At 34.3% G+C, this 22294-nt stretch overlaps 1 long non-coding RNA gene and 1 pseudogene across 1 annotated transcript; one reads left to right on the top strand and one right to left on the bottom strand.

Moving 5' to 3' along the window:
* Nucleotides 1-1687: 1687 nt before the first annotated feature.
* Nucleotides 1688-3942, bottom strand: LOC134259632 (uncharacterized; annotated as a pseudogene).
* A 16390-nt stretch (nucleotides 3943-20332) lies between these two features.
* Nucleotides 20333-21278, top strand: LOC134259636 (uncharacterized). Its single transcript, XR_009990391.1, has 4 exons — nucleotides 20333-20394; nucleotides 20517-20809; nucleotides 20920-21078; nucleotides 21201-21278. It is a non-coding gene; the product is annotated as an uncharacterized LOC134259636 (long non-coding RNA).
* Nucleotides 21279-22294: the final 1016 nt, after the last annotated feature.

Below are 22294 nucleotides of genomic sequence, written 5' to 3'. Positions count from 1 at the left end.
TAAATTAAAAAAAAAAAAAAAGGATGCTATGTCCCTGTATTCAATTGCCACGCAAAAATGCTTTGTTCCTCTTGTGCGTCTTGACCAGATTCAAAATAAACCTCCTTCCGACATTTTCCTAAAGGAAACCCAGTTCCGTGTTTATGAGAATGTGAAACTAATTTATTTGATTAAACGCCTTCTTTTATGTAAACGTATTCAATGGCGTTGTACATGCAGTAACATTGTATACAAATATACATGGAGAGCAATGATTAAAAATGTATGAGTTCCTTAAGAAGTGTTTTTTAAAGTTGTTTTTGAAAACATCAATAGATTTTGATTGATTAATATATGCAAAGGTAGTTCGCTCCATAATTTTAGATACATGTCCAATGTTATTAAATTTCCGGTCGCAGATCTTTTATCTTTCATTCAATAGGACTTATAACAGCCTTCGGAATTTTGGGAAAAACGCAATCGTTTATTTGAATTCTATTTTAACAATGTTTCGCCCACTGAAAAGTTACACATAAATATCAGAATTATAAATGACATCCTAGATAGATTTGATGTATAGGTTTCCGATAGAGATTAAAGTGAGTATTCATGTATGTATATTTTCCATTCAAATTATTTCTTTTTCTTTTAGAAATCCATCGGAATTTTTATATAATTCCATTCAATATCCTATCAAACACACCAAACATTATTACTGCGCAGTAGAATGCATAGTTGGAATTATATGCATTTTCAATACTCTTGCAAGGCTAAGATGTGTATTGTATTAACTCATATTAATTGAAATCAATGGAATAATTTAATCATCAAAATATAACATTTATTACCCCCCCCCCCCGCATTTAACATTCAATGTCACAGACGGCTTTTACGTACGTCAGGTCTGATATGCGCTTTTAAATCCAGTAGAAAGTACATGTATAATGAAATTTACAATTATGTAGAGATAAAACTAGAGAATGTAAATGTAAGCATTGGATTCTTATTTTTGGACTTTTGGCACTGTTACAGGACCGAAGATATCAAAAAATAAGAATTTGAGGTGCTTAAAAATCTTTGCACACCGTTGAAAAACAAATCTTTTGCCTTCCATTTGGCTATTCTCTTTTGCTTCGTGATGAATGAACAAGGAATCTAAATCCAAAGATTTAAACATAGAAAAAAACCTTTGAGTTGAAACCCTCTATGTTAACAAACCTTGAAACCCCATTAGGCACATTAGAATTTGGCCACAAAAGTTTATATTTCTTACAGAAAAAAGAGACTGCGAAAGGTGAAAAAAGTTTTCATGGATTGTTTTTATATCAATCTTCATCTACTATCCTTAAAATGAGCTTGAAAGGTCCGTTTTTGAAAATTATAGAGCAAAGAAAGTCAGCGACACCACTTTTCCCAGTCGACTGAACTGTCCTGAAGTGTTTGCAGAATCCGTAACGCTTTCAACCAGCCTATTGCACTAAATTGGAAGGTAATACATTCTTACAACCCGTGCGCATGTCATTTGGCCCCGAAGACTTCATTAGCAACGGATTTTTACAAATATATTTTCCAAATGCAAAAAATAACCGCTTCGGAGTTGAAACCCCAAATGTTACTTAACCGAAACCCCATATGTGCCCTACTACACGGTGTGGTTGGTCCAAGGGGTATACAGATCTAACAAACAAAACAAAACAGAACAAAACTCTTAATCGTTGGACTTGACCATTGACCTCCACATGATCTCTTCACTATGCCCTTCAAACTGAGTGATCTATGTCCCGGACATCCGTTTAAAATGATCCTTTGCATGTTTCCGTACACCCTCTATTTGATTGGTGTGCACCTCCTCCTCCTCTCCAGTTCTGGTGTTCAAGTAACTCTTTTTAAATGCATACGAGGGCCGTTCAAAAATTACGCGGACTTGTTGCACAGAAAAAATATTTGACGACATAATCGGACAAAATGTCACACATAATGTAAAAGAATCTTTACTTATATGGTCTACAAATTTTCATATCAAAATGTTATAAAGTGGTATCGATTTTGAGTGATTTATCAGGACATATCATTAAGTCACGGAGCAGCAAAATCTTCGACGTCACATGCATTATTAAAAAATGTGTGATTGAGCTTTCATTTTCTCAACATTTTCCCAAGAGTACCTGTACAGTTTTAGTTACCTTATCTACTCAACATCCAAACACCATTTCTTGTCAAGCTTAAAATCTATTAAACAAGTAAAGAAAATTCTTTTTTTTTGTTTTAAAACCAAAAATGCAGATATTTACGAGATATAGTACGTATGATATCGGTGACTCTCAATCACGTTCTTTACAGTTCGAATAAAGTTTTCGTCGATAATCATCTTCCCGTCCTCACGTATAGCCTCTTTACAGAGGTCTAACGGTCTAAAATTTCATTTTGCTATTTGTGGACGAATGTCACGAATACTCTAGTTTTACTACATTTTTAATTATGCATATATTGGATCTATGTTGGCGATATCTCGAGCATCACACGCAATTTAACAAAAGTGTGGTGCGCCGTCAATTCAGGAGACGTCATTTTCACAGTCGTTTTCACGGGAATCGCATCGGAGAAAAATCATTATATTTCTGTTAGAACTTCAAATATCATGTCAGAAATCTAAATACATAATAATATAACAATTAAAAGAAACATTTGAGAAAATTGTCGAAATATATCGCGAATTGTCGAAAAATAATGAGTTAAATTTTGGATTTCGCATACTAAGTTTCAAATTTTTTGTCGTGCTCCGTACCTCTTCATCAGCAATATCAATATACCGATAATTTTCGTAGAATTTTTTAAAAATACATAAATTTTGCCCAAAATTTAATGGAATCTTTAAGATACATATTTCTGTGAAATTTCATAACTTTATGACGTCTGTAAGAGTAAATAATAACACAATCCGCGTAATTTTTGAACGGCCCTCGTACTTGTGTAATACAGTAAAATGCTCATACCCCATATCGTTCAGTGAACAGTAAGCGGACCATCCATCGCTGTATATTGTACCACCACGTTCAATGTGTCTTTGTCGATGATTGGGAGAAGAGTGTTTTTCGTTCTGTCCCCCACTGGATACATGATGACTGTGTTGCTCTATTTCTCAACCATACCAAATATCCATATTTGCAGGAAAAATAATAAAGGTATTTATTAATATTGTTTAAATAGTATGCTAATTGTTAACCCTGTTAAAATTACTATTTTCTTCACTTACCAATGCACATTTTACATTTTTGTTCATATTGTTAATATTTTTAACTAACATTGCAATATTGTTGATGTTTTGTACTAATATTAGTAAGTTTTAAATATGTACGTAATTAACACTATAAATTGTGCATTATATTTATTACTTGTATATATGCTATTACCTTCTGTCCTTTGTTAGAATCTCCCCTATGATGTTTTACTCTCCTGCCAAAAAAGCGAATCATCAATCTCTACAGTGCCTGACAGTTTCCTCTTCTTGGTCGTTATCTCAAAATTACTCTTTGGAAAATTCCCTCATAAACGAGGTCCAGTTAACAGCTGTCGTCTTGTACGCAATTCTAGAGCACTTGCTCAGTAAACAACAGTCAAGATAGCTCTTGATAAATAATACTATGTCTTGAATCATTAAATTAGTTTGTTAAAGAATGAATTTGTTGTACTGGACCTAGTGTGTTGTCTGTTCTTCAAATATCTGTTGATCGCATCTCCAGGATTTCTCGCTGACGACTTTAAGACCATGGTTCCATCATAGGGCGTCACTGGACACGGAATGGTGGTAGCCAACAGCAGATGCATGCGGAACCATTCAAATAACATCTCCTGTGGTTGCGTGTGAAAGTTCAACGGATTGACAACATTTCCTGGACCCATCTGCAGTACGTTAGTGGTTTTTCTCTCCCTGAAATTCCCTCCGCTTCCTCTCGAATCATCCATGGCGGTTAATGCTTATATAGTTTTTGTAGACAGAAACCCCTACTTAAATACTACTCACCAGTCACATGATTTCAGTACAAGTCAACGATTGGAATATTCTTCCAATGCTAGAGTAGTTCTCAAAATTGTCCCCCCTGGGCACTTATTTTTTTAAAACATACAAGAAAAGATTTACCTAAAATTCCTAATTCCATTTCACAAATTGCCTTTACTTTCATTAATATTTTGAAGTGCGTAACATTACACAGGAATTTAAAAGAAAGTAAATCTGGGTATTTGTTTTATTTCTTAAATTCTTTATTTTCTCTTGCTCTTTTAGGTTTAATGTCTGACTTTCCTTTCCAGATACTGACACTGCTTTATGGACACGTTCCAACCATACAAATTGTAATTTTTGCCACTTTGGAATAATCTGTAAGTGTTAATTATTACTAACATTGTTTTAAATGCATTAATAGGCTGCGTAGTGTATGGAAAACGCACGCTTTAATTTTGTTTTTTTTAACGTTTGAAAGAATAACACTGACTAACCTAAATAATGCACGGATTTGATTTTCCGCTGCCCTGTCTTTGCACGAATGCATGAGCAACACCCATTCCACTAAAACAGAGGGATAAGGTTCATTTACGAAAGCAAATGTGGCTATCAATATACGTTGAAAATGGTTTAGGAATGGTGTCCAAAACAGCTTTCTTGTAGACAACGGCCAAACTTTTGCCGGACCAATAATGTCCTGAATCAACACCCACTGCTTGTAAATTTCTTTGTTCTTACTTTCCATTTTGCATGACAATCTACAAATAATGAAAGAAAATATTTCTGTTTCTTTTATGTCAGTACTTTCGTTCCGTTGTTGTTCCATTACTCCCAGAAATAAACAAAAATATGACGATTGAAAGAAAAAGTTATTTTTAAATGTGTGTTAACTTGTATTCTTCGGAAATAATAGGACCTTACATTTATGGCTTTATTCCGTTAATTACCTTTTTGAAATATATAAACGGAATGAACCACATTATGGGGTTGAAGTACGTAATTTAAATATTTTGGTTTATTCCGATTAAGACATTTCTACAAAATATCTCGCCATATTTAAAGCAATAAACGGAATAACGCCATAAAACTAAGGTGCAAGAAATTTCTATGCATACAAGTTTCTATATACCCCCCCCCCCTATTCAGATGGAAAGAAAAATTTAACATTATTACATCGTATACCCCCTCCACTCTCATGGGAAAAACATTGAACATTATTACATTCCAAAAACGGAATAAAGCAAATTGTAATGAAAGGTGAAATCCTTCATATAAATATCGATACTTAATGTAGGATTTTACCTGCAATCATAATTTGGTTAATTTCGTTTATGCATTTTTCCTAAATATATCTCGCCACATTCAAAGCAATAAAGGGAATAAAGTCATTCATAACAATAAGATGGAAGAAATTTTGAAGCTTCTATATAACCCCCACCTCCCGAAAAATAACATTTTACATCCCGCCGAAGAAAATACACTGCTTTTAAAATCTTCAACCGTTTGTAATTGTTTGAATTGTATCTCAATTAATACACTATATGATACTCCGAGCGATTACAGTATAACCGTAATATTTAAATACCCCTATATATGTACTCCTGTTTTTTGATTCGCGAATTAAAGGTACTTGGACACAGATTTGAAGTTAATATTTTCTGTTTTTTTCTCTATAATATTACGAAGTATATATTCTAATAGCATTTCACACAAAAATTACTTAAAACTCTTATTGCATTTAAAAATTATTAAAACTTTAATTTTTTTGGCGGGTTTGATTGACACATCCTTACACTTTCACAAATTTTAATTTTACTCTTAATACTTACGAAAAGTGGCAATCTTGTGTATGAATGCAAAATATTGATACTATAATTCAGAAAATTCAGAGTAGACGTGTTCGAAAGCAAAACAAACTCACAATATATTCTCAGTCTGTGCAGTTGTGGTAAGCAGACTGTGACGATTCAGAACGCACCCGGTGAAATCTAAACATAAATAAAAACAGAGCTCGTGCCTTGTTTACAAAAACTGTGTACATAACACGAGTGTGATCGATTTGAACACACGACTTAGCTCGGAATGACGATACTTGTGAAGGTGTTTTGTTTTCTAACATTTCTATTCTGAATAAAATTATTTTTCTGGATTAAAGTTTTAATATTTCTCATTAATACACAACAAGATTACCATTTTTCTGAAGGATTAAGAATAAAGTTAAACATGTGAAAGTGCCAGGATGTGTCAATCAAACCCGCCAAAAAATTTGAAGTTTTAATAACTTTTAAATGAAATAAGATTTTTAATTATTTTTTGTGTGAAATGCTATTAGAATATATAATTCGTGATATTATGGAGAAAATATTAACTTCAAATCTGTGTCCAAGTACCTTTAAATTAGTTCTGGGATTTACTTACATCGATATTTACTCCAGTAATTAGGGCCCCGCAAGGATTTGCGGGTGCCCTATAGTAATCACTCTGTCTGTCTGTCATTCTTCCGTCCACAAATTTTCTGTTTTTTCCTAATAACTTTTTTTATTGTAGTCCAATTTAGTTCAAATTTGGTATGTTAGTTCAGTAGGCAAAAAGACATATTTTGATGCTAAGTTTCTTTTTCTATGTCCTCTGGTTTGGAGCTGGGTGGTGGGGTAGATTCCTTAACTTTATATAAGAATGAATTGGCAAAGAGAGATAACTTCTGAAAATGTTCCCATTGTAAACTGAATACTGCAGTGAATGGGTCCCTTGGAATTAATTAGCTTTCCTCCTGAAGAAAATCCAAAGCATTATCTTTATCTGTCACATTGAGATTAATTACCACCTCTGTCTGCAAATGAAGTTTGTTTTCAAGTTAAGTCCATTTGGAATGCTATGAACACTCGGAAATGTGGATTGAAGTATAAATGTTTTTACTTTATTTTTGTTGAAATACCCTACTTTATTTATTTATTTATTTATTTATTTATTTATTTTTTTTTTTTGGCTTCATATATATTAATTAGAATATTATTAATTTTTAAGGCAGTAGGATAAAAACCTCATTCTATCATTACTGAAAAGTTCTTATCATAAATTAAGAATAAAATGATGAGAGAGAAGTACAATTATTCCCTTGGGATTTAGTCTGCTGCAGAAATCTTTATCTGTCACTTTAAGATTAATGAAAACCTTTGTCTGCAACTGCTGTTTGTTTTGAAGTTAATAAGGTCATGCCTTCATGATATTATATTTGCATTCATTGAAGGCTGGCATTTTATATAACACAAGCTCCATTATTGTTTAGATATACATTCGGTGTTGAGTTGTTCTTTACTGCCTTATATGTAAAATAAATACAAGGATATTATTTACAGGTTTTTGGATATTCAGGAATTATCTTAAAATTTTAAGAATACAGATGCTGTTCCTCATTCGTCATATATTTTTTAATCATTCCATAAGCTGCACCCTTATAATTCTACCACATGGCGGGGCCCTTGCTGACTGGTCAGTTTTCTAGTTTGATTCGCTTTTCAAAAAAAGAACAACAATAAAAAAACCAAGCCCCAGTTTTGTTAAATCTCTTCCCCAAAGAAAACGTTAACCCTTTTCCCGGGAAAATCGTCCCCTTTTTGGACCTTTAAGAATGATATATACGTCTCTCTATATATACCCCTGTTATCTAATTCGCTTCCAGTGAAATATAGTCTTTGGTACTGTTGTATCTCTATATATACTCCTGTTATTTGATTCGCGAATCAAATTAGTTCTGGTTTTTACTTTCGTCGCTCTGCTCCTCTTGGTTGTAGCTTTAGAGGTACTTGTTGAACTACTTTCAACAGCAAATTCGTATTGCTTTCCTGGCTGGTGAGAGTTCATTGCGTTTCTGTATTGACCACTTGGAAAATCTTCCATAGTTTTCGTCCTCTGGGTTGTACTAGTGAATAGCGAATATCTCACTCTATATTCATTGTATACCTCGAGGTAGACACATTCTTTACACATTGCAAGTTAAAACTGTGTTAAGAGTTAAAACGATGTTAAATATATAAATGCCGAAAATATTCTAAAACGACCAGTTTCGGAATTTCCCAACATAGTCGGCCTTACCTGTTTTTGCTTTTTGAGATTCATTATCTTTTATATTTCTTTATACGTTATTTATATATTTTGTGCATGCGTAATTAACAGGTCCTCATCCTTTTTGTTGATGTCCCAGACACGGTCACATCTAGAGTCTTTGGCGCAAGACGTATACCTTTGCCTTGTGTGTATGTGTTTGTAGGCCTCCACGACAGGACAGAAGGAAATACTTCCATACGAGTCCGGAGAGCAATTGTATCGGAATTAAGGACAACCGTCCTCGCCGAGCTGATCATTGACAGTTACCCAGTATATGTTGTATATTTTGGTTTATTAAATATAATGTTTCAAAATTTGAAAGAAATTTTGTTGTAAATAAATCAATTAAAAGAACAGTTGGTTCAACATCCTTAAAGCTTGATCATTAACATGAGAAAATTATGTATTTTGTCCCGTTTGGATAGTTCTAGTTTATGTCCAATGTGATGTGAGGTTTATGTCATTTAACTCATTTCCATATCAATATAAGAAAATGGACATTCTTAAAAGAATATGGAGTCATTAGGGTTAAAAGGGAACAACACGCTATTCAAAGAGATGAGAGACATACGTAGAGAGAATTTGAAAAGAAAAGACTCAATTGTGAGACTGAGAAAGAGAAAGTGTCATTAGAGTTAGAGAAGGTGAGATATTGGTATGAGATTGAGCAGATGAAAGTTTGAAACACAGGAAGTAAATACTAGCAAAGATGCAATCTTATTACAGTCAAGGTCGAGTAACACCTCCAAAGCTTCCTGTATTTCATAAACTTCACGATGAGATGGACAATTTCCTTCTCCGGTTCGAAAGGTATGCAGAAGCACACAAATGGCGTGAAGAGGATTTGGCTGTTAATTTAAGTGCACTTTTACAGGGTAAATCTCTAGATGTTTGCCCGTTAATGTTCAAAACTGATGTCTTAGACTATAAGAATTTGAAAAAAGCTCTACTGAGACGATTTGTACTGACAGATGACGCGTTCAAGAAGTTTAGATCTTGTAGACCTGATCAATTAGAAACTTTTGCTCAATTTTCAGTTCGCCTAAGTAGCTATAGTAGCTATTTTGAAAGATGAATGAAATGGCAAAAGCATCAAAAACATTTCACGGTTTTTACGATTTCATGTTGCGTGACCAGTTTGTACATATTTGCAGTCAAGATTTACGTTTATTTCTGAAAAAACGCATTCCAGAGAGTTTTTCAAAAATGGCAGATCTTGCAGACCAATTGAAAGATGCTAGAAACATGAGCTTAGTCCAGGCAGTAGATAAAAGGAAGGGCTTATTAAAGAAAAAACAAGAACCAATCAAGAAAACATGCACCAGTACTCAGAACAAAGACAATGTACAACAACAAAAACTGGTAAGTTTGTACCAAAGTCAGATAGAAGATGCTTTAAGTGTAACAGATTGGGGCATATTGCTTCAAAATGTAAAGCCAAAGCGGTTGTTGCTAGTGTATCTGAAGTGGGAACTGAAGGAGAATCATCCGCTGCATAAAGAGATGGAAAACCATTCTGTTTTTTAGGTACGTTACCATCAAATTCTATAGTAGATACGATGGTGAACATGTCGCCATCTACACCTACTTCTGCTTGTACTAAGTCTGCAAACTGTTCCATGCCTATCTCTGCGGGCTATATTAACAGGTATCCTGTGACAGTTTTTCGGGATACTGGTTGCAGTGGAATTGTTGTCCGGAAATCCAAAGTAAGTGAGGAAGATTTTGTAGACGGTAAGTAACAGGTGTGTCTTAGCTGACGGATCTAAAATTACAGTTCCTGTGGCGGAAGTGTTCATTGATACTCCCTATTTGAGTGGTTCTAACAAGGTATGGTGTACGAAAAATCAAGTGTATGGTTTGATAAGAGAAAATGTTCTGGTGCAAGACTTCCAGGCAAAGTACCCGAGAATTGGTAAGTCAACACAGTAGAAACGACACAGCAGAAACTGGACAGAGAGAAGCCTTATCCACGTCTGGAGGTACTCGACATAATCACAGACGTGATAGAACCACACTGGATCAGGGCTGCAGAAGAGGAGGATCCACCACTTATCAAGATTTGGGTTTATGCAGAACATAATACTGATTACCAATAGAAAAACGGTAAGATCAAATTGTATAAAAAGAATGGATTGCTTATCGAGAGTTTGTAGCGAATGACGACAACGTCAATAATGTATTTTCTCAGCTTATATTTCCAGAGAAGTTTTTGCTCATGAACCATTAAGTTATCACATGATTCTTTATTGGCAGGACATCTAAGTATTCAGCGGACAATAACTCCAGAGTATTCCTGTCAGTGTTCTTGAACTTGCACAAATGACTTTGGGTCAAAGTCATCACACACTCTCAGGTCATAAGCAATCTTTGTGTGAATGAGGAACCCTCCAAGTTTATCCATAAGAAAGATATGGACCGGGCACAAATTATGAACTTTCTTCTACCAGTGTCCATGAATTTGCACAAATAACCTGGGTTCAAGTACCTGGAACACCCTCAAGACAGAAGCAATCTTTCTGTAAAACAGGAGCTTACCAAGTTTTTTCCATAAGAAAGATATGTACCAAACATGAATCATGAACTTTTTGTTTCAATGACCCTGAACTTGCACAGATGATCTTGCATCGAAGTCATGACACACCCTAAGGTCAAGAGAAATCTGAAATAAGACTTACCCAGATTATCCATAAAAAAAGATATGGACCGGGCACAAATTATGAAATTATTCTCTCAGTGACTTTGAACTTGCCCAAATGACCTGGGTCAAGGTCATGACACACCCTTAGGTCATGAGCAATATTTGTGTGAAATGGAAACTTACCAAATTTATCAATTAGAAAGATATGGACCGGACACGAATTATGAAATTTTTCTTCCAATGACCTTGAACTTGCCCAAATGACAGTGGATCAAGGTCATAACACATTCTGAAATCATGGGCAATCTTAGTGTGAAATAGGAACTCACCAAGTTTATTCATAAGAAAGATATGGACCACACACAAATTATGCAATGTGTCTTCCAGTGTCCTTGTACTTCCTCATATGACCTTGGGTCAAGGTTTTGACACACCCTTAGGTCATGAGCAATCTATGTGTTAAGTAGTAGATTCTAATGTTTCTACGTAAGAAAGAAATGGACCAGACACGTTTGCACAGATAGACGGACGGACGGACAAGCTGATTCTTATAACCCCCCCCCCCCAACTTCGTTTGCGGGGGGTATAAAAAGAAGATGACTTGTTTATCGATGCTTTGGTGAATCATGTTTCATGTAATCTAATTTTAGCCGATAGACTATACAATGAAATAGAAAGTGAAAGGGATTGTGGACTAGAGATTCTAGGTGCAGATGGAACACCCATGGGTGGAATTTTTCACTTCGACTTGGTGATAGTGAATTTGAATGCCATGCTGTTATGAAATGAAATGCATTTACAAGGATATATTGAATGTTACTGTGTTAATAAACAAGAAACAATATCTAGACTTAAAAGAAGGGAAATCGCATGTTCAAGTCAGATGCACGTATCACATCTCAGGATGATAACAAAGAGGCGAAAGTTGAAGTCTAATCAGGGAAAAAATCAAAGCTATATTGGCCGCCTCGTATCAGTCCCACTGATAATTTGGTTTGTGGTTTGTCTGATTGTTACAAAGGAAAGTTCAAATGTGAGCAGTGTGCTCATACCTTTGGTAAAAAAGCTATGCTTACTAGACACTTGTACAGAACCCGTTATTTGAAAGAGCCAGAAGGAACCATACAGTCGGGGTCAATGGAAAAGTCTCAGAGGAAGTCCCCTGAGAATACAGTTGAGGAGAATAAGGTGGAGGATCCAGGATCCAGGAGACCTTATTTTCGAGGAGACAGATTTAGAGGTTGGAAGGACTCATACAGAGGACTGCTCCCTGTCTACCAGGAGTAAAAAGACGGACCATGGAAACAGTTCCTAGAGAGTTGCTTGAGGTTGAAACAGACGATGAAAAAAGGGGTACTATAATACTCAAGACTCTAAAAGCGTCCTCGGATATTCAGCACTGTCCTTTTTGTAAAGTAAAATGTTATACAACTGACGTCGAAACATAGAGATTAAGAGTCATGAGAAAAAATAATACGTCATCTGAAAAAGTATAAAAAGTATCAAAAGAACGGTGAATCAATAGAGAGACTAGAAGAAGAGATTTGGTTTGACTGAAAAATCTTTATGATGGGGATTCTATATAGTCACTTTTGTACCTAATTTTTTGTGTGATAAAAAAACGGTTTGATATGGAGTAGGTTCTTTAAAACAACGGTGTTCCCTGAATCCTAAAGAGGTTCAGAGTATGTAAAATAATAATTTAAATAAATTATGAAACAAAAATGTTTAGTTTTGAATCAACTCACATAAGGACGCATGATAATAGAGGCGTTGGTAAAGTAATGATTAAGGGGCGTGTAAATAAACGCACACAGACGACCTAAAATAGTGGATTGACCTGACTACCCTTGGAATAGACCAGTCCAAGGGTCTATATAAAGCAAAATATTGGGAAATCTGGCATTCAGAAGTTACCTGAAGAAGCCGACAGCTGAATCATAAGCTGAGAGAAAAGAATAAAGTAGTAGGGATAAGAATAGAATCACCAGTGGCATTATTTCTAGGAAATTGATGTTAAATTCTGGATATTGTAAATCTGAAAAAGATTGAGATACCCAGTTCTTATCAATCAATAAGAATCTAAGAGGAGAAACACGGTGCAAATAGACCGTCTCTAGATAAGAAAAATTTTAATACAGTGTGATTTTCCCTCAGAGCGGCCCTATAATTATAATTCAAAACATTAACTCAGACAGAGTAAGAGAAAAAGTTATATACTGTATATAATATCCCTGGTAAGAACCCAATCACACAAACTTCGCTATGTTGCGATACGGGGGCATCAGTGTTTCATAAACACATATTGTAACATAAAGCGATGTCAAAATTTCCGGTTGCAAAATTGCCATTTATTTTTCAATGACAGAGCTAAAAAACATTTATAAACTTCTGTTGTTCACATTTGAAATATACGTACTATTTACATGCTCTTAGAGATGCCAGAAAATGTTTCCTTATATAATTCTAAATATTTTACAGTACCGAGTTATTTCTTTAGAAATAAATACTTTATTTTAGTTAAACTGATCATAAAAGTTAAAATTACAGATCAAATCGCTTTACTTTTAACTGCAGTGTACAAATAATTATAAGACACAGATGAACAGCAGATATGAGTACTTCTCTGAGAAGAAGAAAATTTATTGATCAATTACATTTCATTTTATTTCTCCAAGGAGACCACCTTCCTGCAGTTTTGATCTAATTACCGGTATTACATTCTGGCTTAGAGGTACAATCTGCATATCCGTTTCTGCATCGACAAGTGTCACAGCTATTGTGGTGAGGAAATTCATCGCCATTCACGTACCAAACTCCAGCGAAGTAACAAACTAAAAAATAATAATAAAATTATTAGAAAAAAAATGTGCCGACATTATATCAATCTTTTCAAGGGATTACCCATCTACTTGAATACTATTGCAGAATTAAATGTCCCTACCTTTAGGTCCGATGATATATATATAAAATAAAACTTTAATCAAGAATCTTTGATATATAAACTAGACTTTTGTTTATATAAGTAGAATGAATAAAGCTATTTTTAAATAATGTTTGTTCGCCCACTCGGTCCCAGTGTAAAACTGTTGGGTCGGTAGGTAGGTTGTAAAATATCTTATCCAGAAAATTAACCATATTTGTTTACGGGATAAGAGAAATACAAAGAAAAAACATCCTGATCTTGAATGTAAATAGAAAGTTTTGAGTCAGGTCATTTTTAGTCAGTCGGTCGGGAGAGGGAAATTTCGCAGATAAAAGTACCCTATTTTGCAAAATGCCACCGGGCTCCTCCACCCAAATTTTTATCTTAATTTCAATTTGTTGCTTTCTGATAAAATTCCTTCAGGCACAAAGAGGCATCAAAAGATATTTTGAATCTTGTTTTATATCATAATTGACCCTTATTAAAAATGCTGCAACGAGCAAAAAAGAAAATGGGCGATTGGAAACAGGTGTACAACAGTCTACAAGTGCAAGAGCTTTAAATGTTACGCAAAGGGCTAGCACCATATCAAACCTATAAAAAAGATAAAGCATGAACATGGGACGCCAAATGATCGCACAAAATACGGAGACCACGTGTGACATCAGCAGAACAGGATCATTTTAGAGGATTGCCCAAATTTCATGAAAAGACGGCGAAATTTCCACTTTTCATAATGGCGCCTGTTCCGACGTTTTCCTGGCACGTAAAATATCAAAATCGTAAAAAAAGCCTTAAAAACGCAAGATATTTCGGACTAACAGTATTCAAAACCTTATTCATATCAAAAGAAGATTTATTGTACATCTCGTGATTGTAAAATATCAATATTGTTTATCATTTTATCTTTTTCATCGTTATTAACTTATAAATATTTCAAAACAATTTGCACCGTGACAGAAATATGTAAACAAAATATCAATCGCTCTGTGATTAGGTCGTGCTATGTCCTCTGACCCTAATTTATGGGCTTATTTACACTTTTTGTAACATAAACTTTAAGACTTCCTATATTATTTTTAAAGTATTTTGGGAATTATTTGAGATTATTTTCTAGTAGTTTACGACCGAAATAACAAAAATAAATTATTATTTATTCCTAACCCTAGGTTTAAATATGTAACCCTAGGGTCTGAAAAATGAAAAGTGTAAATTGTAACATAATTCATTTGGGCTTATTAACGAATGGGGTTATCGGGTTAAATATTGGGTTTAGGATTGTAGCTAAACCCCTCAATGGTTTGTTTCAAAACGTATTCTAACCCCATGTAAGAAAAAAAAACGGAATAAAAATCGAATAAAAATTTTCATATCTTGGGGTATACCCAACTCCACATTTTTCTCAATGTTTTGAAAATTCTTAACGTCTTATAGCATAACTTGCTTAAAAACCGTTTTAGATTTTTGGGTTTTCTTGGCTGTAGCTTACTTAAATTGGGCAAAAAAGGCGTTTCCTGAAAAGTATCCCTTACCCTAACCTTTTACCAAAACATTTATCTATGATACATTTTACACTTTTTTAATCTAACCCCCTGGGTAATTTTAAGTGCTACAGAAAAACTCTTTGTGGCCCTTAAAATTATTTAAAAACCTCAAAAACTGTGGCATAAATTTTTGTGGCTATAAAATAAGTAGGGTTTGAAAAGTGTAAAATGTTACATAATTTTGTATATCATGTAAAGAGAGAATTGGTTTGGTCTGGGTTAGCTCTATTTATAGAGAGAGCTCATAACCCTGATTAGAGGACATTGTCATTGTGACGAACACAAACTGTAGCGTTTTCTAAATGACCTTTAGGGGCTATTTACTGAGTATGGACAGAAAAAAAAGTGTAAAATGTAACATAATTTTTTGTGACTTTTCCTTTTTGGGTCCTATTTTCAATTTTAACTGGATATTTAAAAAAAAATTACTTTTATTTAAAAGAGATAAGTGAAGTGATATTTAAATTTCCCTTTATGGCAAATGTTTGCATATTGTTCAATTTATATTTGATATAAAAGAAAAAACAACCTTCATTTAATATGAATAACCTGAAATAAAAAGAAATATTTGACAGTTTCCCTCCAGATGACCTCTGCTCAGAGATAAGTAGCATTTTAGGTGAATTTTTCGAAGTCCCAACGAAAATACATTTTTCTAGTATTACTTGAAGATACAGAGAATTTAATTAGAAACAAGACTGTTTTTCCTTCGTCTAGGTAAACCGTACAATAATAAAGCAAACAAGCTAATTCAGAGAATTTGTGTCCCCCCGCTTAAGGAAAAAGTAAAACATGCGCAGTTCGGGGGAGGGAGAGGGAAGAGTTGGATCCCCCTCACTGAATTTGTAGAATTATTAAATGTATTACATGCATGTATACTGAAGCAAATAAAATACAGTGAAACTTCTCCAAACCGGCCCCTCTGGAAACCGGTTCTCCCTGAACATCGGCAAAATTTTTAAGTCACCGGCAAAATTCTTAACATTTCTTTACACATAAACTCTCATAAAACCGGCCACCCCTTAAAACCGGACACCGGCCACTTTTCCAAGAACAAAAGTTAAGAAACACAGGAAATTTCCCCTCATCATACCGGCCATTTTTTTATTGCAAGAAATTTAACTGTCATTGGCCAGAGGGGTAATAATGACCGGCCGGAGGTGTGAAAAATAGCCTCCCACGAGAAGTCAGAGGTGTGAAAAATTGAACATGGCCTCATAAGGTTTTCTATTGTTTATCCGTCGTGAAGGGGTAGTCATAGTGCCAGACTACGTAAATGGCCGGTCTAAGGTGTGCACATATGATAAACATTGATTAAACTTGAAGTAATAAAATATCAAGCAACTAATAAAATTAAATCACAGAATGAGTCAACAAATTATCACACGCCATATTGCATCATCCTTTTAAATACACATAAGCGGCCTTAAAATTGGGCACTGTTAAATAATGCTAAGAAAAAAAATTTATTAATTTGTTTACCAAAATATACATTTCATGATTAAAATAACAGAAGTTTTGCTCAGATATGCATGTCGAATTTATCATCACTAATAATAAGTTCCTTTTTTTAGACCTTAAAATAATATGTTGACAGATAATTATAACAGACACCAATTATATATTTTTCCTAGCATCTGTCACATAGTTCTGCATTTCTTCAGTATGTTAGATTCTCGGGAAACCGGCCACCCCTCCAGTCCGGCTATTTTATTCAGTCCGGCAGCTGGCCGGTTTAGAGAAGTTTTAAATACATAAAATACATGTATACCATTATGGATATAAAGATTTAATTGCTTATTCTTTATTATGTGTATAGATTCTTTTTTTATGGAATATTTATCACACTGTAATGATGATTTTATGAGTTTGTACAAGCCAGACCTCGTAATTTTTTCATTTCGCGTGCTGAACACTATTATTTAGTAAAAAAAAAAGTCAGTCCGGGACTTGAATTCGGGACCTCTCACATTGGAAACGAGAAACATACCACTAGACCACGGAATCGCTTTACATGGAGTCAAGTATACATGTATGCAGAAGTGAAGTCACATTCATGTATATATTCATGTTCGGTATTGTCAATATTTTACACAAACACGATTTATTTAGCCTTTATTAAACAGTTCTAATAGATGTAATAAGAACATAAAGTCCGCCGAGAACCTGTTTTATACGCAATAACTCTCCTCATGCCCCTGTGCTAAAAATAGCGACATGTAATACTATAAATACTAATAAAGCAAACGGGGCGGGGCACTTTGAGAGGGGTGAGAGAGGTCCTAGGGAGATTTGGTATAAAATTACATTGAATAAGCTCAAAATCGTCTTGAATTATCGCCCGGAAATGATAGTGTTACACACAGACAGAATGTGTAAATTTACGACCTTAAACTTTGACCTTTTGACCTCAAAATCAAGTTCTTCTTTAGACCATAGGGAGTTGCTATGCTAAATTTCATTGCAAAAGCTCAAAGGGTTCTCGAGATATCGTGTGGAAACGAAAGCGTTACTGACAGACAGAAAGACAGACGGACGGACGGACAAACCCAAATTAATATCCCCCACTTTTCAAGCGGGGGACAAAAATTTAAGATCGATGCATAATCGACAAAAATAAGGTCCAATCAGGAGTTGCGACATCTCGAAATCATTTAAGTGGCTCTTGTTTAGTCGCAACATGATTTTTCGACTAACCGAGTTTTGTGGTCAGTTACAATCATGTTAAATTTTGTAAATTCAACACATATTCTACTTTGCTGCAATTACATCAGTGCATAAGGTTCACAAAATGTTTATGTTACATTTTACACTTTCTAACCCCAGGGTTATGAATATACATTTTTTTGTATTTCTTGAAAATACAGGGAATTTAAGTGGAAATATGACTGTTTTTCTTTCATCTAGGTAAACCGTACAATAATAAGGCAAAAAAAATTTAAGGTTGATGCGCATTCGACAAAAATAAGGACCAATCAGGAGTTGCGACATCTTGAAATCACTCAAGTCGCCCTTATTTAGTCGTGACATGATTTTTAGCTCTACTGGTCAGAGACCAGAAGAGCTTATGCGATAGTAATGCGTCCGTCGTCCGTCTGTCTGTCTGTTTACCAATTTTTCAAAATGCTACTCCTCCTACAGTTTTGGTCTGATTTCAATATAACTTGGCACACAAGTAGACTACACTAAGATACATAATTCTGTGTATCGGTTTTTGATTTCGATGAACGGTATTGCCGTGGTCACTAAAAATATAAATTTCTGTGAAATTCTTTCAAATTGCTACTCCTCTTACAGTTTTGGTCTGATTTCAATATAACTTGGCACACAAGTAGACTACACTAAGATACATAATTCTGTATATCGGTTTTTGATTTTGATGAACGGTGTTGCCGTGGTTACTAAAAATAGACATTCTTTTAAAAACATTCAAAATGCTACTTCTCCTACAGTTTTGGTCTGATTTCAATATAACTTGGCACACAAGTAGACTACACTAAGATACATAATTCTGTATATCGTTTTTGATTTTGATGAACGGTGTTGCCATGGTTACTAAAAATAGAAATTTCTGTGAAATTCTTTCAAAATGCTACTCCTCCTACAGTTTTGGTCTGATTTCAATATAACTTGGCACACAAGTAGACTACACTAAGGTACATAGATTCTATATATCAGTTTTTCACTTCAATGAATGGTGTTGCCATGATTACTAAAAATAGAAATTTCTGTTAAATACTCTCAAAATGCTACTCCAAATACAGTTTTAGTCTGATTATAATATAATGTGGCATGAAAGTAGACTACACTAAGAACATAAAGAGACTTAATCAAGGATCATTAGGTCTTTCCACCTTTCTGTGGAAAGACCTATTGATTTCCTTCTGTTTCTTTTTTTCCTTTTTATTTTTTATTATTTTTCCGCCGTGTGATTTTGAGTTTCAAGATTTATCGAAAAGATTTTAAGTTCATAAGAATGTACTCCGTAAAAGATTTTTGCAGTTGACCCTGAGTATATGAACTATGACCTCTTTCGGAGTTATCCCCTTTCGGAAAAAAGCTTGTTATCACTACTCCTCCGAAACCATAAACTGTAGAGAAATGAAACCTTCACTAATGTCTTCAACTAATTTACTAGACACTTCATTGATCAATTGGAAAAGTATTTATTGACCCCTTCAATGAGTTATTGCCCCTGAAAGTTTTTGAATTTTACAAATAATTAAAAATTTTCAAAACAACAAGTCGTAGAGACATGGGAGCAACTGCATAAGATTCATTGACCTTTGGTCTTGAAATTTATTGAAAGGTCAAAGGTCAAGGTCATTCCAAAACTGAGAAATTTAGCTCTTTTTATATCTCTTTTGTCTTTTAACATATACTTAATGTCTATGCTCCATTAATATGTACTCTTAAAACTGTTTCAAAGATTTCATTCTTGTCCCCTAAGATTAATTCCTTTAAAAGGTATTGCCCCTTGTGCAAAAAACCTTGTTATCGCTACTCCTCTGAAACCGTAGACCGTTTCGACATCAAACCTTCACTAATGTCTTAAGGGTCTTTAGGCCTAACTTCATTGTATAAGTGCAAAAGGATCTGATGACCCCTCATATGAGTTATTGCCCTCTAACTTCTTTGTACTTACTATTAAACCTTATAACTTGAAAACTATAAGTGGTAGAAGCATAGGGTCAATTGCATTGTGACCCTTGACCTTTGACCTTGAATATTTTATCAAGGTCAAAGGTCAAGGTCATTTCATTTTTTTTTTATTTTTAATTTTTGCTATCCTTTAAGACAATTTTGGTTTCTTATTCATGGAATTTAATTTAAAAAAAAAATTGAAATTCAAAGAAGGTGGAAAGACCTCTTATTGTTCTTTGAACAATAAGTCTCCTAGTTATTCTATTAATTGCTGTTGAAAAGTTTCAATTTCCAACTGCCTAAGTACTTTTCTCGTCCTTTGCTATAAGTACAAACCAGTAGAGCTTCAGTCTCGACAGAGACTTCTGGTTTGACTAACCAAGTATTGTAGACACTTACAATCTTGTTATATTTTGTAAATTGAACACATATCCTACTTTCTGGTAATTTTAAAGGTTACTGTACCGTCCTTATAAATAATGGGCAGAGGGTGGGCGCCTTAGTTAACATTGAAATAAGGCACATCAAGAAAAAAGATAAAAGCCATGTGGCAGTTGTGAGTTTTTTCGTCCTTCATTTTCTTTTTTACTGAATGGGAAGTTAGGGAGTGGGAATTTCTAAGGTAGAATGTTATTTCTAATAAGAAAGAATCAGGATCTTTTAACAATATTTTTTCAGATTGCACATCACAAGACTGGCCATATAGCACCCATTACCCTCGTTTTTTCCGAGGAACTATGGAGGTTCATGGATATCTATTTGTCCAAGATCAGATCGAGGTTGCCCGGCTTCAACAGTGAGCATGAGGAGGAGAAGAGTCGGCGGTTTTCCTGACGTACCCATCAAAGACAGCCAGCCCCTCTGCTTTGAACCAATCCTCGGTGAATAAAGCCATCAAATCAATTTAGAAGGCTGCAGAGCAAAAATAGGCCATTTCGGAAACTCAGCTGAGGAAGGCCACGGCTACTTCAGTAAGTTAGCTATAAGATAGATAGATAGATAGATAGATAGATAGATAGATAGATAGATAGATAGATAGATAGATAGATAGATATCATATAAGCATACCTTCTCCTTATAGGTTAGATCTAAGTACCCACTGGCCCGTGACATTTTGGCCCAACAAATGAGCCACCGCCCGTCAACGCAAGACACATATTATATGTTAACTCAGAAGAAAACTGATGCAGTCAAGATAGTTAGAGTAATAGAGAGTGTTATGAGAAATGTGGATGAAGAGGTGTGTTTTCAATGCTTTTTGTAAATCAATTCATGATACAAATATCTTTGACAATTTAGAAAGATTTGCATTTAGGTACAGTTTTTTATGATGTGTTTTATGGTGTATTTTTCTTTCATTAGGTCAGGGAAATTGATGGAAGTGAGGGTCCAATTATCCAGGAGGTGGATTACATGGAAAAAGAAAACGTACTTCCACTGGTATGCTTTTAAATGATCTATGTCTCCTAACTATAACATTAGGCAATTATTACACAACAAGAATATTAAAAAAAATACTTCTTATATCCTGAGGGATGCATGCCAGCACAGCACAGAAGATTGTTTACTACACAGGAAGCTCAAATAATCCTCAGCACATGAAGAGAACTGATTGATGGTGAGAAGCAGTGTTCTACAAATACAATTGGTTTTGAATGGATTATAAAACAAATTAAGTTCATTGCTTTAAAATCTTGAATTATTTTTTCAACTTTACTATCAATATAAATAGGCATTGTGCAGCACACAAGTCACTTATGAAGTTTACACGTGCCGAGTTACCTACATTTATCGATGTTGAATCCTGGTTATCCATTTCATTTACTAAATAATTCTATCCTTATGATTCGGAAGATTCTCTTTAAAAGTTTAAAATTGGTATAGCCATGGTAAAAGTCTGTGATGAAAAAAAAATGTGTTTCGGAAAATTTGTGTTGAAAACGGGTTTATTTGTGTGTGAAAAGCGCAAAGCTTGTGCATTTAAATCAATTGTGGTTGAAGTAAAGAAATCACAGATCGCTAGCCTTTATGCAATGAATCGTCAAAATAAAAAGCAAAATTACACATGGAGCTAAGGAACATTTAACTGATTAATTGAAAACTGATTAATGTACATGTAAAATGTATGCCCCAGCCTTTTGTACTTAAGTCAAACCTTTTAAGATATTTTTGAAAGATTCGATTTACTTAAAGAAAAAAATATTCAATTAGATTTAACACGTCGACCATGGGGTGTAAATTAATGTCAACATGCGATGGAAGAAATGGTTGTCAGCGTAATTGTAAACAAACACAAAACTTTGTTAGCTGTTTTAGATAAATATGTATCACGATCATATTTAAAACAAAGATAAGCCAACATATATATTAATCTAAAATATTTGACAATAATAATTTTCCAATGTTTTAATTGTTGTGAAAAGGTTTTAATATATCAATTATTTTGCCTATGACTG

The sequence above is a fragment of the Saccostrea cucullata genome, unplaced genomic scaffold, assembly GCF_032062105.1.
Source record: "Saccostrea cucullata isolate Sc308-1 unplaced genomic scaffold, CSIRO_AGI_Scuc_v1 ctg2099, whole genome shotgun sequence".
NCBI lineage: Eukaryota > Metazoa > Mollusca > Bivalvia > Ostreida > Ostreidae > Saccostrea > Saccostrea cuccullata.
This window is presented reverse-complemented; position numbering and strand designations above follow the sequence as displayed.